A 27,775-nucleotide genomic window follows, 5' to 3' on the forward strand; every position below is an offset into this window, starting at 1 on the left:
TTTGCATCAAAAAAATTAGCGCCGGCTAACGCCATTCTGAAGCGCCATGCGGGCGCCGTATTTAATCAATGACGTTAGCCGGCGTTAGCTTCCGGCGCTGCCTGGTGTGCGTGGAAAAAAACAACGTACACCAGGCAGCGCCGGCGTAGGGGGATATGGAGCTTGGGCGTAAAAAAATGTTGCAAGTCAGGCTGAGGCAAATTTTTCGCCTCAACCCGATTTGCGCTGTTTTTTTCGACTCCCAACCCCCATAGAAATGACTCCTGTCTTAGCAAAGACAGGAGTCATGCCCCCTTGCCCAATGGCCATGCCCAGGGGACTTATGTCCCCTGGGCATGGTCATTGGGCATAGTGGCATGTAGGGGGGCACAAATCAGGCCCCCCTATGCCACAAAAAAAAATAAAAAAAATACTTACCTGAACTTACCTTAATGTCCCTGGGATGGGTCCCTCCAGCCTTGGGTGTCCTCCTGGGATGGGCAAGGGTGACAGGGGGTGTCCCTGGGGGCATGGGAGGGCACCTCTGGGCTGCTTCCGAGCCCACAGGTCCCTTAACGCCTGCCCTGAGCAGGCGTTAAAAAATTACGCTAACGAGGGTAGATGTCATTTTTTTTGACCCACCCACTCCCGGGAGTCATTTTTGCCCGGGAGTATAAATACGACGCACATGCCTTGGAGTCATTTTTTAGTAGGGAACGCCTACCTTGCATATCATTAATGCAAGGTAGGTGTCCACGCTAAAAAATGACGCAAACTCCAAGATCTTTGGCGCGCGACGCGTCTAACGCCAAAGTATAAATATGGAGTTAGTTTTGCGTTGGATTTGCGTGAAAAAAAACGACGCAAATCCGGCGCAAACAGAGTATAAATATGCCCCTAATTCTTTAAAAATTCATATCTCCGGTTCCCCTTATCCGATTTTATTCGTTTTGGTGTCATTTTAAAGATAAAAATATAATCTATGTTTATAAAATGATTTTGGATTTTTAAACTGTTTCCTGTGTTTTAAGTAATTACTGTTTTGTGATATTCGAATGCTTTAGGCTTTGTCTCCTAAGTTAATCCTTGACGCTCGTTGCCAAGCTACCAAGGGTTGAGCTAGGTTTAATTTACTGAGACCTAACTGGGCCTAAGTGGAGGTTAGTGGCGTATTGCTAAGTGTAGGTACTTACCTGCCCTTACTAATAACCCATTTTCCAACACTGGTCCTGTTGTTTTGCCTCTTACAACACAAGTTATTTGCCAGCAGCTTCAGGTACTGTGCACTGTGCTGGAATGTATTCCCTGTTTTTGGAGAATTTTAACTGCTCTGCATTTGGGGCCACTGAGCGACTTCTGTGACACACACTTCTGTGACACACACGAATTATGGAACTAAGCAATGGTCTGTTCCTGAGTTTGAGTATGTTGTCATCATGTGACTCTTGTGGGGACGTACCTTGGGAGTACCTGGAGTGATATTTTGTGTGCATTGCTTGACAAAATCTATAAGACTAACAGAGAAGGCAGGTGACAGAACATCTGCTAGAATATCCTGTTGGGCGGTGAAAATGAGGGGACTTACTTGTAACATGGTGTATATTCCAAGAAAAAGGAACATCTTGGTGCATTGTTAGTCCCAGTCATATGGGGTAAAAGAAGATGAATGGGTGGGGCATGTATAAATGATTCAACTGCAGGATGAAGAATGAGTACAGGCAGTAAAGGAGATGTGGTCTTGATGGAGGTTATTAAGTATATTTCAGTAGGTTGGCTAAAACGGATACTATTACCAATGTGGTAGAATCATTTGGCGAGGAACTGTTTATAGAAGGTAGCTTGATTTTGAAAGGTGAGCTTTTGATTGTACCAGAAGTATCGAGGGGTCGAGTTTTAGATCACACTATTGAGCGACACATTGGAATGAGTGCTACCAAACGTAGAATCAGAGCTGAATACGGGTTCCAGGATTAGAGTGTTCATCATGGAGTGATAAATCTCAGATAACTGGAACACCCTCCTTTAGAAACAGATAAAATAAGTGCTTCCTGGAAAAAAATTGGGTTGGACATATTAGGACCATATTATGTGTTGGGCATTTCTCCCAGTATTGTTTGGTCTCACCTGAGTAGTATTCAAGATGGTCAGAAGGCAGGGTTACCTATCAAGTGTGATGATGTGATCACATTTTTGGAGGAGTTGTGGGAGAGGGAAGGTATACCTGAAGTCATAGTAACTGATAACAGGTACAAGTTGCATCTCAGGCAACGGAGGAATTTTGGTGATGAATGCAGTGGAGCACGTAGGATCATCCGTTTATCAACCCCAGAGCAATGGACTGGTTAAGAGGTGAAATAACTATTGAAGGGGGGTTTGCAGCTACTTCTTTGTTAAGGCAAAAATTGGAAGAGTGCTGTGGGTAAATTATTGTGGGCATACTGTACTACTCCTCACAGTGTCATAGGTAAGACCTTGTTTGAAGCCATGAGGTGTAGAAAGCCAAGATTGTTTTATTCCCACGTGTGGAAAGCTACAAATCGTGGAACAAGGATGTCAGTGATCATCAGTGTGCCATTATAAAATTATTGCGTGTTGGTGATTAGGCATGTGTGAGGAAAGGGAAAAGGAGTAGGAAGGGTCCATCAAAATTTTCTGAAGATCTGAAAGTTAAGAAGATAAACCTTTGTAGAGTTCTTCTAAGTGACAGTAGTGCGTGGAAATTAAAGAAAATATTGAGAATATCAGTATACTCACCAAGAACATGAAAGATCAACGTGTTTGTAAATTGAAAGCTTTACCTCTATTCCATAATCATGTCCTGCATTCAAATAAGTTGAATTGAGCTCCGAAATGGTTGGCAGGAGCTATAAGATATTGATGTTTGTGCCATATATCTTTAATAGTTTATGGTTTCTCTATATTTATTTATTTCTGTGCGTGTTTCATAGTTCATTTATTTATCTACATGTATAATGTTTTTTACATAGATTTTTCATTACCTGTTTTTAATGTTCATCTTTGTTGATGCCTGAGAAAAGGAGATGTGTTGCAGCTAGTTTACTTGGAATATTATTTAAACAATCCATAAGAGTGTTTGAATGTGGAATGCTGGGCAGTTGGCTCACAAGCTCCTCCCTTGTACCAGCTAACCCAATAAAATCTCAATTTATCTGCTGTCTAATTCTTCCGCTGGGAGCTTCTCACTAGGCATGTGTTACAGCCTAACTATGACCTCAGAATCCCATATCTCTTCCTGATACCACACTCTTAACGTCTATAAAATCGGTACCACATCCCTCTTTCATACAGCCATAACACTATTCTGTGCATTAGTTTTGAGCATGTTTGATTACTACAACTGTTTGTCACTTCACTTTCCACCAAACTCATTCTTTCCATTGGACCAAGCACTAAGCTTTGATATGAGAACCCTTCATAAACTTCTTCTTTTCAATTGTCCATTCTACCATCACTGTGAGCTTGGCAGAACTTGAGAAAAAAAGACAGGACAACACACAAATTACTAATCCCCCAGCATCTTATCTTGAATGCTAAGAAGATAAATGCATTCTCACAACCTTTACTTCATGAACATAAATCATCATGTCCTCCCCAAACCTACCTCTGCTGCTTCATGATTCAATGCAATTGAGCGTCTCAAATCTTACCACTAGACTTGAATCTCAAATAAAATGTGATCCGGCTCCTCCAATCCCAATTTCAAACTTGCCTTAAAGAGTCATCTACTTAAGCTTCAAAGTTTTGAGAACTAATTCTTACCAACTCATTTTGCAATTGCCTGACCTCCCATTTCCCACTGTGCCAAACTTTTTTTTTTTTAAGAATTGGGTGTTCAGCCATGAAAACCATACAAACACACATATTTCTCTTGTCTTGATGTTTACCCATACATGTTCTGGGATCAATTCACAAAGGCATATATGAGTACATGAAGTAGTACTTCTTTAGTACTAGTTCACATACTCCTAAATGGTTTCATGAGTAGGCCCCATAATAGGGAATGAAAAATATAAAAAAATATTTTCATACACACCAAAAGATTGATCATTATAAAAGGAAGCCAACACATCATTAATTGATGGCAACCTTAAAGAGTATGAGGCTACCTGAGAGGCAAAGCTTCTAATGGATCATGATGCTCCTTACCGCCCTTAAACAATGGCTGTTAATAGTATAATGTACTCCATACAATGGTATTCTTTCATGTGTATTTGTTTTAACAAAAGGTGTTTAACCAAAACCAGAATTCAAGGGGCTAAATTTGTGCAAGGTAAAATCACATTGAAGAGGCTTCCTGGCTATGAAGAGAGTTGCTCCTGAGTAAAGTAATTGTTGAAACCAGTATGTAAGGTAGTACACAGAGTTTTTCTAATGTAAATTTTCCAGACTGTGGTAAGCTCAAAATTGCGATGCAGTAATCTAAGGATCAGTGTGTGTTTATTAATAAGTCACTCCAGATAATATGGTCTTAATTCACAAAGGTAGCTTACACCATTGAGTAATTTCCACTTTTGAATAAGTTACAACTTTGTGCATATTTATAAAATCTGAGTGAGCATGAAATTCGTATTAATACATTTAATGTAACAAGTTAACATAGATGACTTGCAAATGTAAATATATGTGCTGTATTTTCATAATGAAGCATTTATAAGTTGACATAACACGGCCTCAGATTTATATGATCTCATACACTGAACATTTTAAAGATGCCATCTCATTTTGCTGTCCATATTAGGACTTAACCAGGTTTCAATAAAAATGTGGCTTTTAAAAGTTGCACTGTGCACCGAGTTCATTATGTTGTTCATTCAGGGGTTGATTCACAAAGGTAAACTTAGACCTGAAGTTTAAGTTTAAAACTGACAGCTGTTGTTTTTGGGAAGTGAGCCATGTCTTGCCTTTGCTCCTCTCGAAGGTAGACTTTTTCTTACTGAATAAATTCTTAAAGATTTTCATGATTCTCTCCTGCCTTTGAACTGAGAAGACCCAATGACTACAAGCCTCATTACGAGTGTGGTGGTCTTCAGACTGCTCCACCTGCTGTGGTTAGTCAGGCCCACCATGGATAAGGTGGTCCGACCGCCACATTAGAACCCTGGTGGCGAAGATCGTAATCTGCCAGGGCAGCACTGCATGCACCACTGCACTGTAGATTATGACCTTGTTCTTCGCCAGCCTTTTCATGGTGGTGTAACCACCATGAAAAGGCTTGCAGAGAATAGGTGCAGGGGGCCCCAGGGGGGCTGCTGCACTGCAAATGCACTTGGCATGGGGAATGCAGGGGTCCCCCTGGGCAGCACAGATGAAGACAGTGAACATTAGAAGGGTGCTAGAACAAGCTGAAAACAATGCTGTAGCCTGTTTCCCACTAGGCTGGCGGCAGAAAACTGAGATTTGTGCCTGCTAACCTAGCAGGAAACACTTAATAACTCCAGCGGGGTGGTCACCATGAAGGCAGCTGTCACCCTGTTGGGAGTTTGGCAGACAGTAGACACTGGAATCTGGCCTTCAGTAGCCCAAAGGTCCTCTCGATGACACACTCCTCTTGCCCTGGGCCTCATTGAACCATTGGATATCTTACAGTTATGTTGGCCTATATGCTCTTTGATTTATTATTTGTCATGTGTTAGACCGCATATGGTTCTGGCTATTGATTGCAATAGGGCTCAGCTTCCTTTGCCTACGCTGATTTACATTTATTTGAGTTTTGAGCATTTTTAAATACATTTTTTTCTTTTGCCTTCTGTAATTATTTTTAAAATTTTAAATAAGCATTCAAGGTTTTTATTTGAACATTGTCTCTTTTGGATTACAGTGTGAAGTTCCTCTGTGGATTTTCCTATGTAGCTTCTCTAGTTTTCCTTGTAATTTATGTCAAGTGCTCTTGTCCTTTGGGACTCACACATAGCACTGATCCATCTTATTTTTTCAATGGTAAAAAGAACTGGCAACATGGTCAACCACTGGTACTGCAACAATCTTCCATAGAAAATAATGGAGGTAAATATAAATTAATTGAACAAATATTTAAATAGTACATATTTATTATTTATTTATACAAAATTATACAATAATTCATTTTTTAAAAATATTTATTTATAAGTTTAAAAATCTTTTCAATTTCTCCCTATCCTTTACCAGGCATAGCGCTCAGCCCCAAAGTCTCCCCATGGGAAAGTATAGGGACACTGCATGCTATTTATTAGTGTTGTTGAAATGTGGGAGGATCCCATGATTTACATGAGATGAAGCCTCTTGTGGTGATAAATAGCACTCAGCACATCACATATATAATTTATACCATGCTGTTTGCTAATGTGCATTACTTACAAACAAAGATATTTACCCAAAACTAAACACCCAGCATTAAATCAATAGTGAGAATGAATCACAATGACTAGGCATGGTGAGGACGGCCTCAGTGTTATTCTGCTATAAACTCATTCAAGAGTGGCACATTTCTTGTCATATTTGTTAAAACTGGTTCAACCAGAAAACAATCAAATTAATGCAAATATTCAGGATTCATGCATCAAAATTCAAAACCAATCACCAAGTTTGACTGATTTCATTTGTGCCATTTTCTTTGTCCTTCATATTGGAATGACAGCTTCTTAATCTGCAACATATTCCGTACAGAATGATTCAATAACTCCTAATAAATTTTATCAACATGCATAGTTCAGACTTTTCTAACCCACAGTTAACGAAACTGCAAGAGTAAATACATCCTGGATTGAAATCAGAAATGAGCTTCTACTCTTTGTTACTACTTTCTCTTCAGTCCACAACATCATGGGCATTGTCCTAAAGCTAGGAAGGCTTAGGTGGCATGTAGGAGTTTTAAACTATGCCTGCTCTGGGTCTAGCTCATTTCCCCACAGTCACAAGCACCAAGTAAGGACTAGAACAGTGCAGTCATCCACCTGTAATGTACCATGGAAACTGCTGCTGGGCTCATCCAGATTGTGCCTTTTGTTTTACGTTTACATGTGGACTCTGATGGAACTCTTAGACCCACACCATATTCACTTTCAAATATTTCTTAGAATGAAAAAGTGCTTCCTTTGCTTGAAAACTCTGAAGACCAAGAGCCTGGTATTAGGAGGAGCAGAGTTTGACTCAGTTTGTTGTAATTGGTATTCAGATTTGTCAAAGACTCCATCTACCTCAATGACTGTTAAGAAATCTAGAAGTCCTATTTAAAAATGTAAGTGTCCTCTCTCACACATAATTACAATGTAATGACCAAGAGCAAACACATGCAGGTGTCCTGCTTCCAGAAAGTTGCTCTACTTCATCAACCCAACTGCTAAATTCAACTAACAAGTTCTCTGGTGACAGTGCTTGTAAGCTACTTCAATATCATTTACATCAGGTTGCCAAGAAGGTCAATTAGATAGATCACAGATGTTTAAAGATGAGACAGCCAGACTTCCTGAAACTAGGAAAGTTATAGTCATTTAAAACAATACCAGAAAGTACTTCACTGACTCTCAGTGTGTGCTACGGTCAAGTTCACAGTCCTACGCAGTGTACAATTACAATTATAAGCCCCCTACATTCAAGATAGCAAGTCAGGAACATGGGCTCTGGGCCTGGATACTTCCTGGGACTGCTTGCTCAGTCATCAAAAAACTTTCAAATGATAGAAACATATTGGCAAATCTCTGGGGGGGCCACAGTGCTGAATTGTTAAAGGCTAGGAAATGGCCTTGACAAATGTGAAGCCAACAGTGACATTGTCAGTGGGAAGATCGATCAGAATCCATGTCAATAACAGCAAACACAAAATCATACTCCCTCCAATCCCCCACTACTCAACCTCAAATGTGACGATCTTTGACCTCCTTGTACACACTGAACTTACCAACATCCTTAACTCTCTCCATCCTACCACTTATGAAGATTAAATTTAGCCATCATCCATCATAAATTCCTTCAATGGGTTTTTTGGCACACCTGTCCTTAGTAACATCAACACCTCCATATGTCAAGGAAACATCTAGAAATTTTCAAAACAAATTTATGCCATGCTGAAGAAATGACCTATCACACCATCACCTACCTACGATTCATTGGTAAAATTATCCAGCAGTTTGGAACTGATTACAAGACCAGATCAGCAATAATTTCCATTTATAGGACTACCAATATGTCTTCAAACTTGGCAGCAGATAAAAGAGTGTCAATAAACTAGGACAACACAGTGTACTAGATTGATCACACACAGCTGGTGCCCAAAGGCTGCAAGTAATCACAATGATTTGCTCTTAAGTCCAATGCTTCCGAATATGCTACAAAATATGCTGCACCCAACACCAAATGAAATCCAAGGAGCAAAATATCCAAAGAAAGCTCTTTTAATTGCTTGTAGATGAATCAAGTAACATAAATGCTGCTTCTCTCTTATACATCGCTCGGAGTTGGCCAATCCAAATTGGAAGAGCTGCAGTTGTTTAAAGACCATAACCCAATGCATTTCGGGTGAACACACCCTTTCAGGGGTAACTGTAAATCACAAATATGTATATGCTTAAATGGCATCCCAGTTTCAAAACCAGCCAAGTAAAAGAAAAAATCGAAAAAAAGAAAGTAGAAGAAATAAAGGAAAAACCTCCCACTCTAATGGATCCTTCCATTTAGGATGTATATAACATGCATGCAACTTAGAGGACTGAAACCTCCCACACCAAAAGTGTTAATCTGTGCCAATAATCCCGCAGCTCCAAGATATCCTACAACTACACCATGACAGCTAAACATAGCATGCCAAACAATAGTGCCAACCAAAAGCTGTGAATGTGCCACATGCAGCATACTCTGAGAATCCGTGCTATATAGTACCTTTAATGAAAACTTACATTCCACTGAGAGAGCCCCAAAAAAATACCCATTAGTCAATGTCACTAACAGTAAGGCTACCTCAAGACAATCCTTTGGTCATGCGCCACCAATACGAAACAGTAGCCAACACATCGGCTCTGTAAATCATGTCGATCTGTTAGTACGAGAACAACAGACTAAAGCCAACTTATTACAAATGTGCTGCAAGCTGCCGCTTACCTTTAACCCCAAAAAACACCAAATACTTATAATATTACAATACTGGAGGCTTGTATTATGAGTTCTTTTCTTACTTTAATAAAATAGCAGCCAAGAAAATTACAAATCCCAGAAACCCTGGGCGAACAACTACCACATTACATCACAATGAAATAACCAATAGCACGTCGAGCATGGGCACAACTATCTTGAGTGAGAGCAACAAGCCCTCTTTCCTTGCTGCTCAGAGTCAAGATAAGTATTCTGCTCACCATTTATTATTTATAACGTACTTTATTTCATTATTGTGATATGTTTGCATTGTTTATTATCACTATTGTATACTTTCTTTACCGCTTTCCTCGTGAGTATCGCGCTCTTTACCCTTCTTTCCTGAACGTTTGTTAATGTTCGTATTTCTACTTCTGAGGCACTCTCGCCTCATTGGGGTTCCGGTATGGCGTTTTACTGGAATGCTCGTTCGTTTTTCTCTGGCAATTTCAGGACCCCTCTGCCTTCATTGCTGCATGTCTATTAAAGCAGTGAGAGCGTTCCCAGCCAGTGTCCTCTGTTCGGGTGGTTCCGCCTCCGAACACACCCTCTTGAGCCCCTTGGGATTTCTCCTCAGAGTTAACCCTTGCTTGTCGAGTTTTCTCTTAGGGAAGTCTACTTTTGTTATTCTCATTTTTAGTTGAGTTTTTTCGTTATTTTGAATTATTTTTGGGTTAAAATATTTTTTCTCTTTATATAAGTCTGGGGACGAGCATGCCCAGTCTTTGAAGGATAATTTAAAATCCTTCATCAAAGACTCTTTTCAACATGCCATTTCAGTGTCTATGCTTGACATTTCAAAGAACTGAGAAGCCTCTTTATCAAAAATGTTATAGGCCTCTGACGATGTTCCTTCTAAAAGGGGAATGAAACATGTGACACCCTCCTATGTGCCTTCCAAAACGTGTTTCTATTAAGTTTGGGCCTCCCACCCGAGAGGCGGATCCTTCGGGGCTCCCTGCCTCCCCCCTTAACATCCTTAACCTAAGAGATATGAACAGTAATGGGGATGATATTTTAGACGATGTTGCACTTTCAGTTCTGGCCTTCCTCTCGTAGGAGGCAGACTGGCAAATTGTTTAAATGCTTGGTTATCTCTCACTTTGGATTCTTGGGTTATTCAAACTGTCCAAGGCTATTGCATAGAGTTGTATCAACTGCCTTTTCATACTCATCTTCCCCAACCTCTTCATTTTCAGCAGGTTCAATTCCTTCTGGTTCAGGAGGAGGTGCGGTCTTTATTAACGAAGCAAGCTATAGAAAGGGTCTCTTTCTACCCTTCAGGATTCCTCAGTACCATCTTTCTCGTCCAGAAAAAGAACAACAAACATCGACCGGTCATAAACCTGAAACTCTTCAACAATTTTGTGGTATATCACCATTTCAAGATGGAGACTATCCTTCATCTCAGGGATCTGCTGCTTCAGAACGATTGCTTGGTCTGTCTAGACCTCCAGGACACCTATCTCATGGTTCCCGTTCATCCCTCTTACAGGACATTTCTTCAGTTCCAATGGGAAGATTCTTTCAGTTCAAGATGATCCCTTTTGGTCTTTCCTCAGCCCCTTGGTGCTTTACCAAGATTCTCAAGCCTGTAGTAGCCTTCCTCAGAGTTCAGGGTGTCAGAACCCATAGTTTACCTGGAAGATTTTCTTATTATAGCTCAAGACAGATCTTGCCACTTGACACATCTGGATCTTTGTCAAGGCCTTCTCATAAACTCGCTAAAGTCCATCCTAGTCCTTGCACAGCGACTCAAATCTCTGGGGTTCAAAATAAACACAGTTGATTAAACTCTTCAACTCCCTCAATAGAAGGTGGATTTGATAAAGAAGGAAATACGCCATGCTTTATCTATCCCTCTCTGTTCCCTCAGATCAATAGCTCGCTTGGTGGGCCTTCTTTCTTCCTCCATTCAGGCCATTTTTCCAGGGCCTCTTCATTACAGAGCTCTACAAAGTCTACAAACCTGTCACATTCACAAGGGTCTAGCTTACTCAGACCCAGTCGTTCTGGATTCCGAATCCAGAGAGGAACTTCTCTGGTGGCTCTGTCACTTAGATGCTTGGATTGGGTGAACGATTTTCTCTGCCCCCCCTAGATCTTGTCTTAGAGTTAGTTGCAAGTCTGACAGGTTGGGGCGCACAATGTGGTCAACTCTCGACTGGAGGTTCATGGTCCATTCAGGAGTCAACACTGCTCATCAATTGTTTAGAGATGCTTGCAGGTTCCTTTGCCATCCAGTTCTTTTTAAAAGACAGGGTTAAGTGCACAGTTCTCCTGAGGATGGGCAACCTGTTTGCAGTCAGGTACATAAACCAGCTGGGCGGCACAAGATCCAAACCTCTGGCTTTATTGGCCAGGAGCCTGTGGGAATTCTGTCTCTAGAGAAACATCTCGTTCAAGGCGGAATATCTCCCGGGCAAACTGAATGTGATCCCCAACTGGTTTCTAGGCATATTTACAACTCAAGTGACTGGCATCTTCATCCTTCTGTTTTAAATCATCTTTCTTCCATCTTTGGCGCAATGTCAATAGACCTTTTTGCTTCTCATATCAGCACCCAGCTCCCTTCCTTCTTCAGTTGGAGGCCGGATCCACTAGCGATTGCCACAGGTGCTTTCCTTCAGTCATGGCCTCGTTCCCTTCTCTATGTGTTTCCTCCTTTTCTTCTCATTGCCTGGGTTCTAGCTCAATTTCGCAATCAACAATCATCCTTGGTCCAGGTCACTCCATTTGGCAGTCCCAGCCTTGGTATCCAACCCTATTAGAGCTAGCCTCAGATTTCCCAGTATTGATTCCTACTTTTCCTGATCTGCTCTTGAACCCTCAAGGTCTTCCTCACAGTCTAGTTTTAGAGAACTCCCTGCATGTCATAGCTTGGAGAGTTTTGGGGCTTCCTGGAGAACGCCGGGAATTTCGGAAGAGGCTGCCCACTTTATCCAACAGTCCTGGCTCCGGGCACAACAAAAGTCTACAGATCAGCCTGGTTGGCCTGGTATTTGGCAGGGATTCAGATCTCCTTTCAGTCTGATGTGAACTTGGTGGTAAATTTTCTTGCTTCCCTGGCATCTCAGGGCTTATCATACCATTAATGCGTACAGATCTGCGATCTCTTCGGAACATGTCAGAGTGGATGGAAGACCTATTGGTGAACACCCGTTGGTATGTCGACTTTTAAAGGGAGTACGTTTTGCTAAGCCTCCAGCTCCTAAATATAATGTTATGTGGGATGTTAATGGAGTATTTTGCATTGTGTTGCATGGCCAGATAATACTGACTTATCACTCAAACATGTGTCTGCCAAATTGACCATGCTTTTGTGTTTAGTTTCTATCAAGCAGGTATCTGATGTTGAAGCTCTGGATGTTTCCTCCTTTCGATATTCCTCTTTAGGTGTTTATTTCCAGGTCAATAGACGTACTAAGACTAATTTATCATCTGTGCTTTACCCTTTTTCCCCCCTCTCAACCTAAATTGTGTGTTGGTAATTGTTTAAAGAAATATGTTTCTCGAACTGCAGATCTCAGAAATATCTCCTCTTCCCAATTACTTATTTTCTTTTAGAAACCTCACAAGTCTGTTTTGGCTCCTACTTTGGCCCGCTGGGTTAGATGGCTCATGTCCCTGGCTGGTGTTTCTTCCCTTTCCTTTGGCGCCCATTTGGTGAGGGGGTCCGCAGCTTCTCGAGCCTTTTGGGCCGGGGGCTCGTTTACACGATATTCTCAGGTCTGCAGATTGGTCAAACGTTAACACGTTTCAAACTCTTTATTGTAAACCTCTTGATCATCCGTTGGACCATGTGATATCCTTGCTATGAACAAGCATAATACGAGCCTCCGGTCTTGTAATCAAATTTAGATTTTCCTAGCCTTGGTGACTGAAAGGCTAGATTTTATTAAAGACACGGAGGCGATTACTATACCACCGCAGTTACATTAACCCTCCCTGTTGTTTTTTCCGCAGTTCCTCTGCCTTCAACAAGCTCAGCTACATCCAGTTAATCCACGTCCAGATTCTCCTTATCTGACTTCTCCGCATCAAAGTTCCTGGTGGCCAGTTTCTCCTTCTTCGAAACTGATGGACTCCTTTAAGGATTTCTTATCCGCTTTATTTATTTCGTACATAGTTCTTATTTGGCTCTCTAAATTTTCTTCTGACTGACTCTCGCAAGAAAAGAGGGCTTGTTGCTCTCAGTCAAGATAGTTGTGCCCATGCTCGATGTGCTATTGGTTGTTCCACTGGGAGAGCGTAGCATATATAATCTATATTAACATGAAATGTTTATGAACTAATGTATAATAATGCAGCATAGAAACTGTATTAGAATATTTTGTTAGAACGTGCACTTGAAATGTGCCCACGGGGAGTGACCGCCAATATGTACGGGGATTAATAAAAATGACTAATGTTATGTTAAAGAATGGTTTTGTACTAATCATTAATGACTATGGGGGTTATTACAACTTTGGAGGAGGTGTTAATCCGTCCCAAAAGTGACGGTAAAGTGACGGATATTCCACCAGCCGTATTACAAGTCCATTATATCCTATGGAACTCGTAATACGCCTGGTGGTATATCCGTCACTTTACCGTCACTTTTGGGACGGATTAACACCTCCTCCAAAGTTGTAATAACCCCCTATGTTATTAAAGTTTGGCTAAATAAATTTTGTAGGCCTTAGTTAGCATGAGTCGAGGCCTAGCTGCCTGACTCTCATATTAAATGTGTATTTTTCTAAGGTTCAGTGTGCTGACTCGCAAAAGGACATGAACTCTTGTTTTCTTCAAACTAGAAGCTGAATGTAACTATAGTAGATCCGTTCTCATGAAATTCATATTGATTGTAGAAATGTATTACCAGAAAATGCAACAGTGTAGATTAGTATAATGTACAAGATCGCTCAAACCGGTACAGACAATGGAGCTACTGACCGAAGATGTGCAAAGAATTACAGAAGGATGAAATCATACCGGACGTGCTACCTCTGAAGACGTCAAGCATATGGACCAATAAACTGTCTGAGAATTAATGTGGGGCGAAAGATTAATGACATAATCCATTTCCTAATTGGCTGAAGATAGTGGGGTGCAACATCTGACCAATCAAGTTCTAGAGGAATGTAAAACGAAAAAGGGATAAAAACCTATGACACGGGGAGCTATTAGAATTAGGTAGGGAAATGCTGTTGATTTTATCCAGAAACTCTGTCACTCTGTCTGGTGACTTATTTTGGTTTTGCTTAAACCATCCTTTTCCTTAGATTGCTCATTTACACTTTACCTCCTTATGAGGGAAGTGCACCTTTTTGCCCCAGAGCTGAGTTTTGACTGATGGCGAATCAACTGATGTCCTGAAGACGAAGACCGATCCTGAGTGCTGACCCCAAGTGGAGGGTAATTATGACAATGAAATTTAGATTGTCTTTTTGCTTTTCCTTTCTAGGTACCAACTGCTTACTTTTGACAGGGACCATAGCTAGATGTTTTTCAAATTGGTGTTCTAATTTGTTTTGCATGAAGCCCAACATGCCAATGCTAATCAGTGGTTAGGACAGGGGTCCACTAAACTGACGCAAATACAGTAGACAAATGACTGAATCTATGCTTTGTTGAACTGACACGTTAATAACACTCTGCTGAAATTGACTGATGTTGACGCTGTGTTATGTTTTATTAATTGCGTTCCTTGCTTTGACAAAGTCTTATTCGAGTTGCCAAATTATGACAATGTTATTGAGTGTTTTGCTTTTGAGATTAACACATCTGCTTTTAGAATTGTAAATCAATAAGGAATAAACATCACTAAATTCATACTAAAACTGGTGTGGTTATTTATGACTGCAAGGTCATGGTGGTGTCTCGAGTTGATTAATGACTTTGACTAAAGAAAAATGCATTGTTGTGATAAATATTGATGACATTATTGACGTATTGATTGACATATTGATTAGCTATCTGTCCTAAGGTGTCTCTCAACTGGGTCAAAAGATTCATTGGCCTAAAATGAGTCCTGATGTGTAATAAATTATCATAGAGGGATGCGTTAACAGTTCTGGTAGCAGAGCGACTGTTTGGCCCTTTGGGACCCTAGGACGGAGAATTATTGTTTGGTTTGTTTTTCTGAGATAATGCAAATTGGAGATATGATGCGTTTCTAAATTCCCCATGACTTTCCCGGGATCTCGGAGCCTGCCTAAGTGAGTTGGGAATGTTATCGGCGTTTTAGTATGTGTGGTGTAGAATTTGCGCTTGCTCAGCTTATGCATTCTTGCAGGTGTTTTTGTGAGGAATATGTGTGTTTAGGCCAGGTAATGTTGTTTTAGTAGGAGTGGGCGTACTCCGCAGTATGAGAGTAGGGAAGTCGGTGTACTTCATGTGAGTTTGGCGCTTTGTGCTCCAAAAAAATTATCCACGTGGTTGGTTGGTAACGTACGGACCCGTCGGGGTCTAAGACTCCGGAGTATATTGACAAGTGTAGGAGACACTTGGGTTTATGTTGTAATTTGTGCAGTTTAATAGGTCAATCGGGCGTGGTTGACAAGTCGAGTTTGAGTCAAAAATTGTATGTGTGAAACCTTCGAAGGAGATTTGGCAAGTTCTATAGTGTACTAGGACAAACCATTGACAAGTCGAGAGTAGGATTTGCAGGTCAAATTCTGCTTGCGTATGCGGGAACTGAGAAGGAGAGAGTAGCGGCTGAGGCTTCAAGTGAAATCTCTGTAAAGTTCTGAAGCGAATGTGTACCCTTCCTGTAGTAAACCTGCAAATTTGAGGTATTGTGGTTGTTAAAGGTGCTCGCAATATTTTGCATTGGTTTGATGTGAATTCAGTGTAAGGAGGACAAGTCGCAAGACTTTGGGGGTCATTCTGACTCCCGCCGGCCGCAGTAACCGCAGGGCCGGCGGGAGCCGCCAGAATACCGCTGCACGGTCAGAAGACCGCCGCGGTTATTCTGAGTTTCCCGCTGGGCGGGCGGGCGACCGCCAGAAGGCCGCCCGCCCGCCCAGCGGGAAACACCCTTCCATGAGGTTGCCGGCTCCGAATGGAGCCGGCGGAGTGGAAGGGGTGCGACGGGTGCAGTTGCACCCGTCGCGATTTTCAGTGTCTGCTTGGCAGACACTGAAAATCTTGCTGGGGCCCTGTTACGGGGGCCCCTGCAGTGCCCATGCCCATGCCAAAACCGCCAGGAACAGGATGGCGGTAAGGGGGTCGGAATCCCCATGGCGGCGCAGCAAGCTGCGCCGCCGTGGAGGATTCCCCAGGGCAGCGGGAAACCGGCGGTACACCGCCGGTTTCCCGTTTCGGACCGCGGCTGTACCACCGCGGTCAGAATGCCCAGGGATGCACCGCCAGCCTGTTGGCGGTGCATCCGCGGTCCCTGGCCCTGACGGATTTTACCGCCAGGGTCGGAATGACCCCCTTTGTCAGCTGCTCTGTGTGAGTGTGACGTCAGCGGTGCCACGCTGGGATAGGTCAGTTGCCGAGAGGGGTCGCGCACGGATTGGCAGCCGTCCGTGAGAAGCAATAGGTTGAGAAAGGTGGGTGAAGAGTGTCCTGGAAATTAAAGTTATTCTCTGATTAGATTCTAAACAAAAGAAGACGTAAAAATGAACTTCTTCAAAGCTTTAAAGAGCGCTCTGAAAGGAGACGCATATATTATGGGGAGTGAAGGGGAACCGACACCGCCTGAGGGTACTCCAGCTTATATAGTAATGGAGGAGATGGATGAAACAATGGCACAAATTGACAGAGAAAGAGGGATGTTTGGTGTTTCCGGAACACAGAACGTTTAATATGAGAATTTTAGAAAATTTGAGGTGGATGTTAAGTGTACAAAAGCCACCACCGAGGCCAGCTCAGTATGAGGCATTAGCAGTCTGGGACTTAATGGCCATATGACAAAGACAGCAAAAACGTGAAAGGAGAATAAAACGAGCAGAAAAGACTCTAGCGGAGGCTAGATGGGACAATGAGAGTAGAATGTGGAGAAGGGGAATAGTCGATGGACTCAAATTGTTCCCAGCAATAACACAAGAAGACGAGACACAGGGTAAGAAAGCTACCTGTAAGACAGGTAAAGGTACTAGTAAGCCATAAGAGACTAAGAGGTCCTGGATAGATGAAGATGATTCAGATGATGAAGAGTTTGCATGATCGCCCGCCACCTTATACAATTAGTGACACTGCCCGAGCACCAGTGCGGGTCCTGGGAACCAGACGCAAGACAAGGGAGTTACAGATACAGTACAGACTAGTGATACGGTTTTGATACAGAATGGTGTCAGTGTACCCACTGCACCAGACATGCAGATACAGCTGCAACCTCTGCCACAGATACAGAGAATCTATCCAGAAGTCCCAGTACTAGAGACTACTACGAATCTGTTGGTGCCACCTGAGCCGATTTATACAAAATCGAGGTGAATGCAGATTGAGCCAACTCCGCAAGTGCTGCCACAGCCGCAGCAACAGCTGATTATGGGTTATAGTCCAGCAGCAGGACCTCCGTTTGTACCTGCACCGGCTACAATGAGCCAAGCTTCAGGAGTTACTGCTCCGTGGGGTTTGGGACCAGGTCAGACACCAGCTGCCATATCATTACCAATTACTGTTGGTCCACCTGTACCATTGTATGCGCAGGGTAAACCTGACACATGTGATCAGGGGAAGGGGACCCAGGAAGTAATGAAGGGAGGGTTCACAGGAACCCCCCGATCAATGTAGCCAAGAGCACAAACAGCTGAAAATTTCAGATCTCTGTTAGACCTTAGTCCGATTGGGGCTCAGGTGTGTTAGCCCCACAGACAATGAGTGCGGGTGCGTCACAAGCACCAATAATGCAGGCAGGAAATATCTTGTTGCAAGGCTTTTCCGTGCAGCAGCTAAATGAGTGGCTAGGAAATAACAAAACCCCACAACCCGCTACAGTGACCGCAGATAGGTCAGAGAGAGACGATTACTTAAACTTTGTAAGACTGGGTGTGGAAGCTGCTGAATTAGTGGAAGGAACAATAGGGGTAAACAGATCAGAATCATACACTGAAGCAGAGTTAAGGTATCTGTGCCCCAAAATCACTAAGGAAGTGGGCAAGGTGCATCAGAGGTTGGCGAACCTGGCTGACAAATACAACATTGATATTGAGAACATTAAACATTTGAAAAGAAGCTACAGATTAGACTTTGATTCTAAAGATTTTGATCACATGAGGTCTTCCGGAATAAAAGCGCATCTTAAAGAGATACTGCAAAGTGCACAGATCTGGGGAGCTTTAGAGAAGTGAAAAGGCAGATGGGCAAAGAAGAGAGACAAGGAAAAGAGTGACAGTCCGGAATCAAATCAGAGTAAAGCTTCACCAGACACTAGGACAGTAAAGATTTTACTGATGAGAGAAACAGCAGGAGGGCTTCTAGTCCATGTACCGTGGTCCAGGGGAGACATTCTGTCATTTACAAATGATTATCCCAGGTTGAGGGAAAAGCCGATAGAATGGTATCAGCAGACAGACAGGTTTGTGAAACTTGCGAAGTGTCTCTGGGAGGACTTGAATACCCTGTTTGAGATCGTTGTGCCACCTGATTTATGGCTTGAGTGTAAGAGAGGTGTGGATTGGCCGACGCAGGAACCGGCAAGGGATAAGGTGACTGGAGCACCATCGGAGGAGGTGATGAAGTACTATCATAAAGTAATTGAGTCTTTGAAGCAGAAAGTGTCACCGAAAGTGACTGATTGGAAGAAAGTCGACTGGACCCCACAGGAGGTTAAAGAGTCAATCCATGCTTATTATGAGAGGTTGTTGAATGCGTTCAAGCATTACAGTGGCACTGAGACTATCGAGCCAAAAAACATGAACCATCTTGTGTTTGTTGAAGGACTGAGACCAGAAGTTAGTCAGATGATTAAGAATAATTTGATCTGTTGGCAGGCAAAGCCGATTGATGAGGTGTTGCAGTATGCGAAATACTGTAGTGACGAGATTGAACTGAAGCAGAGAAAGTTGAAGGAGAAAGTGATAGTGATGCAGATTAAGGCAGCGCAGGCAGGTATGCAAGGGAATGGAATCCAGCAAATGGTACAGCAGCAACCGCAAGGGAATGGCATGTTTCAGGTGCAACCGAGAGGCCGAGGTTGAGGTTTTGTGAATCGCGGTCCAGACTTGAATACTGTTGTGGTTCAAAATGATGCCCAGGGGATAAAAAAGATGTCACCATGTCACGCGTGCGGGGCGTGGGGCATTGGAAGGGGGAATGCCCAAATGTGGTGCATGATGGTGTCGTTCAACAAAGTACTGATGTCGGTACATTTCAAAACATGAGGAGTCCAAAATTGAGGGTCCAGATTAAAAACTTCCAGAATAACATGGTTCAGATGCAGGGGTTACAGCCCATGCAGCAAATACAGATGCTGCGTGTTCAACCAGCACAAATGCAGCAGGTACAACAGCAGGTTCCCATGGTACCTAGACAGCAAATGCAGTTACCATTAGCTCCAATGGGACAGCAACAGGTGATGCTTCCTCAGCAGGTCACAGGCCAAATGATGAGTCAAAATAACACAGTCGGCAGTTCCCATTGCGTGGTGAGGATGGATTGAATGATGAATGGTCGGATGATCCCTAGAAGCCTCCCTAGAAGTAGATGAGAGGGGACCCTATGTAGAGGCAAAGGTGGTGGGTCATAAGGTTTCATTCTTGGTTGATACGGGAGCTACACGCTCTACAGTCAGAAGTGCAGAGGTTCCGAAATTGCCACTTTCAGGGTATACTATAAGAGTGGTAGGAGTAGCAAACCAGTACTTGACAAATCCGATTACAGATCCGGTTCAAGTTGAGATTGGCAACTTTCAGGGACTGCATAAGTTTGTAGTCTGTGATTTGAGTCCCGTATCCCTACTGGGAAGAGACTTAGGGCCAGATGTAGGAAGCCTTTTGCATGTCGCAAACTGCGAAAAACGCAGTTTGCGGCATGCAAAATGCCGAACGCGATGCACAACCTCAAATTGCGAGTCGGTACCGACTCGCAATTTGAGGATGCGACTCGCAAATAGGAAGGGGTGTTCCCTTCCTATTTATGACCACATCGCCATGCTGAGTTGCTTTGTGACTGCGAATGCGGTCGCAAACCAACTCGCAGTTACCACCCACTTGAAGTGGGTGGTAACTCATTCGCAAAAGGGAAGGGGTCCCCATGGGACCCCTTCCCCTTTGTGAATGCCGAAAAAAATGTTTTTTCAGAGCAGGCAGTGGTCCTATGGACCACTGCCTACTCTGAAAAAAACGAAACCAAATGGTTTTGGATGTTTTTCTTTTTGCAACACATTTTCCTTCAAGGAAAACGGGCTGCAAAAAGAAAAAAAAAAAATGCTTTATTAAAAAAGCAGTCACAGACATGGAGGTCTGCTGTCTTCAGCAGGCCACCATCCCTGTGAGTGCATGGACTCGCTATGGGGTCGCAATTTGCGACCCACCTCATTAATATTCACGAGGTGGGTCTTTGCGACCCCATAGCGAGTCGCAGAAAGTGTCTGAGACACCTTTCTGCATATACTTTTGCGAGTTGCAAATTGCGAGTCGGCATGACAGATTTTTCTGTACCTACATCTGGCCCTTACTGTGCAAGACAAAATGTTCGATTATCTGTTCTAATAAAGGAATTGAGGTGCAGACAAACAGTGATGATGAGGGGGATGATGGGCAGTTCCCAGCCCAGCGGGAAAGTCAAAATGACCGCTGCGGTCATTTGACCGCAGTGCGGTCTTTTGGCGGTCACCACCCGGCGGGCGGCACCCGCCGCCCGCCGGGGTCGGAATGACCCCCATAATCCGTTTCCTAATTGGTAAAGATAGTGGGGTGCAACATCTAACCAATCAAGCTCTAGGGGAATGTACAACAAAAAAGGGATAAAAACCTATGACACGGGGAGCCATTAGAATTAGGTGGGGAAATGCTGTTGATTTCATCCAGAAACACAGTCACTCTGTCTGGTGACTTATTTTGGTTTTGCTTAAACCATCCTTTTCCTTAGATTGCCCATTTACACTTTACCTCCTTATGAGGGAAGTACCCCTTTTTGCCCCAGAGCTGAGTTTTGACTGATGGCGAATCAACTGATGTCCTGAAGACGAAGAGCGATCCTGAGTGCTGACCCCAAGTGGAGGGTAATTATGACAATGAAATTGTGATTGTCTGTTTGCTTTTCCTTTCTAGGTACCAACTGCTTACTTTTGACAGGGACCATAGCTAGATGTTTTCCAAATTGGTGTTCTAAATTGTTTTGCATGAAGCCCAACATGCCAATGCTCATCAGTGGTTAGGACAGGGGTCTACTAAACTGACACAAATAGACAAATGACTGAATCTATGCCTTGTTGAACTGACGCGTTAATGACACTTTGCTGAAATTGACTTGTGTTGACACTGTGTTATGTTTTATTAATTGCGTTCCCTGCTTTGATAAAGTCTTATTCGAGTTGCCAAATTATGACAATGTTATTGAGCGTTTTGCTTTTGAGAGTAACACATCTGCTTTTAGAATTGTAAATCAATAGGGAATAAACATCACTAAATTCATACTAAAACTGGTGTAGTTATTCGTGACTGCAAGGTCATGGTGGTGTCTCGAGTTGATTAATGACTTTGACTAAAGTAAAATGCATTGTTGTGATAAATTTTGATTACATTATTGACGTATTGATTGACATATTGATTAACTATCTCGTCCTAAGGTGTCTCTCAACTTGGACAAAAGATTCATTGGCCTAAAACGAGTCCTGATGTGTAATAAATTCTCATAGAGGGACGCATTAACACCATTGTGATGTAATGTGGTAGTTTTTCTCCCAGGGTTTCTGGGATTTGTAGTTTTCTTGGCTGTTATTTTATTAAAGTAAGAAAAGAACGCATAATACTCGCCTCCGTGTCTTTGATAAAATCTAGCCTTACAGACACCAAGGCTAGGAAAATCTCAATTATTATCCGACCAAAGCATGCTCAGTATTTGAGTCTGACGTGAGTGCGTTCACGTACGTGCAAATGAAAATGGGTGACAGTCTCTCCATGCCTGTTAGCAATTGAGTGTGATTTACACCTGCACACTACCCCCCCACAAAGATGATCAAAGAAAGGAAATTAAAAATAAATAAACATTTCACTATACAGCAATTTGGTAAACATGCCAAAAACATAATAATAGTTGAATTTAAATGCAACGCTCACATTACCTCGCTAAGAGTGCACAATGTGAAATTAATGCAAGACTGACTAGTCTATAGGCAACTGCAAGATAATAAGGGAGCCATTGCAAGAAGATGTGAGTCAACTTGCAGACATGCAAATTCACAGATACAACCACCAAGGTTATACATCATGTTGTTTACTGAATCATACATGAAAAAAATATTTACCAAAAATAAACGTTGGGAAAATAGGAAGTTGTGCTGACAAGAAATCAAAAATCACCTCAAGTTGTATAAAAATGTGTGGAAGGGCCCTGACGTGTGATATCAAAAAGTGCATTCAGGCGCAGTAAAACTTGCAGGGTGAAGAACAGTAGAAAAAGAGGGCAGGACATTCAGAAGTCAAATGAAACACTAGCGGTCAATATTTCATCCAGCAGATTGACAGCCCTACAACAGTCTATATTGAGCAAATGCATGTCTTTTGTTCCAACTTATCATTCAAACTTGTTGGAGACAGAAGTGTCATTTTTTACATTTATGAGAAAGCTAAGCTTACGTTTTTTCTTTGACAAACTTGAGCCCTCAGTTTGCAATAGGGATGAACCGGAATACATGGTGTTCAAACCTAAAAGCACCTTCTGTGCGCCTCCATCAAATAAAACCATTGACATGTTAGAGTCATTAGTTAAGAAAGATCTACAACAGATTAACTTTAGTAATGCACGCATTACTGACTTGTCCACACGGGAACAGGCAGCTTTGTTAACACACTCCACAGCGAGAACTTGTATTCCAACCAGCAGGTAAGGGGGAGGTTCCATAGTGGCTATGGATCATATGTTTTATGAGGATAGTGTGATAGCACATGACAAGATGCCAATACATACATGCCTCTGGAGTTTGATCCTACAAACAAATTTGTTAGCTTCCTGGAGAAGATTTTGGATAATGCTGTTGTACAGGGGTGGATGTTGAATTCTCTAGAAGACCACAGCTTTACATGCTCCCTAAAATTCATAAAAGCATTGAAAATCCTCCTTTTAGACTGATTGTGGCTGCATTCATGATCCCCTTTGGGAAATACTTTAATACGTTTCTCCAACCCATCGTTCAAAAATGGTTCTTCTATGTCCAATACATGACTGATTTTTTTAAACATTTGTCAGAGTTACAATGCAGCAACATGGATGACTGGTGGCTTTGTACTATTTATGTTACTTCATTGTATACTTGTGTACCATACAACAAAGGCAGTGAAGCTGTGGAATGGGCTCTCATCAACCAGTGTGACTTATTTTGCTAGACGCTTTACTCTTCAGCGTGTATCACAGTTATTTCTTGTGGAAAAACGCATATTTTTCACAAAAGCATGGCATATCCATGGGATTTTCTGGGGCTGCCAGCTATGCAAACTTTTTCATGGTGAAATTTGAGGCAAGCTTCATCTACAGTTCTGAGATATTGCAATTGCATTTGGTCAAGTACACGAGGTACATCAATGATATTTTTGTCATTTGGAAAGGTAATAGGAAGCTGCTTGAACAATAGATTGGCTAACTTAACCAGAAGAGCCCTAGGATACAATTTATCCACAACATTCATAAAACACACATTACTTACTTGGACGTCAGTCTTGAACTTGATTCATTAGGAATTATTACCACAGTTTTTTAAAAATTGATGGACCAAAACATACTGCTATTCTATAGCAGTTTTCATCCTTTGCCATTGAAGCGATACTTGCCCTTTTCACAATTCACACGTGTGAAAAGTATCACTTCTGATGCTGTCACTTGTGCACAGACATTGGCCCTCATTCCGACCCTGGCAGTCCGAAGACTGCCAGGGCAGCTGTGATGGTGTCACAGCCGACAGGCTGGTGGTGAATACTGCCAAATTGGGACTTTGGCGGTTTGGCTGAAGCCAAACTGCCGAGCCTCCACCCATCCTGCCACATTACCGGGTTCTGCCAGGCTGTAGGTAAGCACCTCCAGCATTGGCAGATGGCGTGATACCGCTAGTGGTATCATGAGGCGGGAAACCGCCATCATTTTTCTGGTGGTCGACCCACCAGAAAAAGCTGGCGGTCTTTTACACTGGCGACAGGAATAAGCATTCCAGTCGCCAGGATACACTTGCACACATGCCCACATACCCACACACATACACTCATACACTTCTACACACAAGAAAACACTCCCACTCACTCACACAAACACAACATACACACCCATTCACACTGACAAACACCACATACACACATGCATTCACTTCCCCCTCCCCAGCGCACAAATACATTCACACACCCCCTCTCCCCTCCCAATGCATACATGCATTCACGCCGCCTTCCCCCTGCACTGCATGCACGCACTCACCCGCTCTCCCCCTTCCACTTATATACACATGGACATGCATACACACACTCACCTCTTCCATCTGCTCAATCGCACTCAACTACTCAATCGCTCACACCTGCACACATGCACTCATGCACTCACCCCCTCCCCATCCAAAAACACTCACTCACCCCCTCACACCGTACACAAACATTCACTCATCCCCTCCTCATCCACAAATACTCATACCCTCCACCCCATCCACACTCACTCATCCCCTCCATGAACATTCACTCACCCATGCAGACAGGCACCCACAAACACTCCCCCACCCCGCATTCGCAACATTCACACATGCACTCACACACACACATGCACACACACACACCCCCTCCCCTGCCAGATGATCCACTTACCTCGCCCATAGAGGAGGTCGTCCGGGAGGGGACGGGTCCAGGCACATCCACTGCCAGCCGCTCCTCACCATTTGGACACTGCCACACTGTATTATGGGTTGTAATAAGGTGTGCAGTCTCTTTTTGGCATGGTGGTACCGGTGGTGGTACTGCCTCTGCACCGCCGACCGCCAGCACAACCGGTCTCGGAATTCCACCCATTTTCGGGCGGGAGTCAGAGATCAGTCATACTAGGGCAGTCTTGAGACCTCCAGCACTGGCAGTATTTTGGTGCCCGCGGCTTTGGCAGTGTTTGGAAAAGACAGCCAAAGTCGTGATGAAGGCCATTGTCTACATTTAAAACACAATTTGTACAGTGTGGTTTCACTGGAGGAGGTTCTGGGTTCAGCTTTACAATGCTTATCAGCTTTGGATCGCTGTAGTTTATTACAAAAAAGGCAAAGTGTGAGTTCAACATGCAAAGTGTTTGTCACTAAAGGGGGTTGGGGACTAGGGGGAAGCATGCTGGATTGTGCATGCTGATTGCCAATACCTTTACCAGGAATGTGTTCACAACGGTAAAATCGTTGTAAATGCATTTGTGGTAAAGGCATTAGTGGTTTGAACGAGGTCGTTGTTCCGACCTCGTTGTTGAGCCATGGGTGCTTGAAGCACCCGTGGTTCCGACATATAACAGATTGCTCACATGCAAGCAATGAACAAGAGCGAAGCAGCATTTATGTTATATGATTCATTTACAGGCAATTAAAAGAAATTTCTTTGGATATCTTTCTCCTTGAACTTCATTTGGTGTTAATTGTAGAATATTTTGTAGCATAGTTTGGAGCATTGGACTTACGAGCAAATCATTATGATTACTTGCAGCCTTTGGGCACCAGCTGTGCGTGCTCAATCTAGTACACTGTGTTGCACTCATTTATTTACATTAATCACGGGCCTGGCAAGGCTGGTCTGAGGACTTCACGCTAAGCGTGTTTACTTTGCTGAAATTTATTTTCGATTTTCTTGTTCATATTATACAATTTGAGTGCACGCAAACCTGTGTTATAATATTTGTAAGCAGATGAAAGATTGTCGCTTCTAGATAGTTGACACTTTTCTTGATTGCTGACAATGATGCTCTGCTTCTGCAGCTTTTGACACAGTTAACTACTGCTAGTGCAGGTGTTTTAATAAAAATAATTAATGAGTGTTTATGTATTTTGAATAATAAGGTTATGTAGAAAATATAATAACGTAGAAAAATAATGCACACATTTGAAAATGTGATCACAAAGAATGGTCACCAATGTTAACGAAATGTACTAATCAAAGATTTAATAATATGAAATGTTGAATATATGTTAAACTAATGCATTAATATATCATATTAAGGGTTATGACTTAAGCTTTAGCTTTATTAATTGTAGGCCTTATCTTAGAGCGTGTCTCGGCCTACTTGCCAGGCCTCATGTAAAAGTTGTATTTCTTAGCGTTTCATAAAATGAATGTTCCAGGAAAAGTTAAACTGTGAATTCCTATTGTATTGTGTAAATGTGCTCATAACGGAAGCTTTTTGTGTGATCTGACTGCTAGGAGATGATGTTCCTGCTAATGCAACATTTTATATATAATGTGTGTGAGACTAACTTTCCCAGGACAAGAACAATGAAGATACTGACATCGCAAGACAAACCAATCAAGGTCATGTGAACTGAGCAATATTAGAATTCATAGTTTTGGGTTTTTTGTTTTATTGGACAGAGTGCGAGCATACGATTAACTGACCAATAGGGATCTGGAGGGTAATTATGGTAACTTTGACTTAACAAAACCGCACAGAAAAAAGACAGCTCATTGCCCATTTTTCTTCCTGACTGAGAGGTTACTACTTTATTGTTGCGGCTTGACAAGAGACGTGCTTAACTTTAATGCTTACAGACTTTGCCCTTTTTAAATTCTGATGCTGAATCCTGATGCCTTGCTGATTGACTCATGTCCTGCGGACGAAGACTGATTCTGCTTTGTTGATCCACTCTGAGGATAGCTATATCCAAATTGTGATTATTATGCATATTTGCTTTTTCTTTCTAGGTACCAACTGCGCTGTTTGATCGAGCCATAGTTAGATGTTGGTGTTACTAAATTGTTTTGCATGAAATCCAACATGATGATGGTAATCTGATGTTACTTAAGGATTCTCACTAATGAAATTATGATAACAGGGACTAATGCTTGATGAAATTCTCTGCTAAACTTCTTGTATGTTATCACATTGACACAGTTGACTTTGTTACTGATTTGCACCATAACCTGTGTTGTCGTTCAAGCTTTGATTAGATTACGCTTCTTTTGCCGCTTTGGACAGCCAGTATTGTTCCTATATGTGTTTCATTTGATTTTGAGATTATTCTACCTGACTTTAGCATTGTTAAATAGGAAATAAACATTCTAAACTCTTACTAAAGGTATGGTTATTCATAACAGAAAGGTCATGGTGTGAGACAATTACTGACCCCATTGATTTCTGATTTTATTGATTACTTATGATTATTGTGTTTGATTGATTATGTACTGGATCTATGGTAATAACATCTTAATTGCGAGTCAAAAGGTTCATCGACCTATACGCGTCCCCTTGTAAGTTTATTTATTAAGGTCAGATGTGCTAACACTACCAAGTTCCAATCCACATGCTAAAATATACAATGGTTCTCTGAACCAGCGTGTCAATGGATCATTTCCTGTTTCTTTTTGTGGAGAGTCTT

Source organism: Pleurodeles waltl, chromosome 8 (assembly GCF_031143425.1).
Source record: "Pleurodeles waltl isolate 20211129_DDA chromosome 8, aPleWal1.hap1.20221129, whole genome shotgun sequence".
Lineage (NCBI taxonomy): Eukaryota > Metazoa > Chordata > Amphibia > Caudata > Salamandridae > Pleurodeles > Pleurodeles waltl.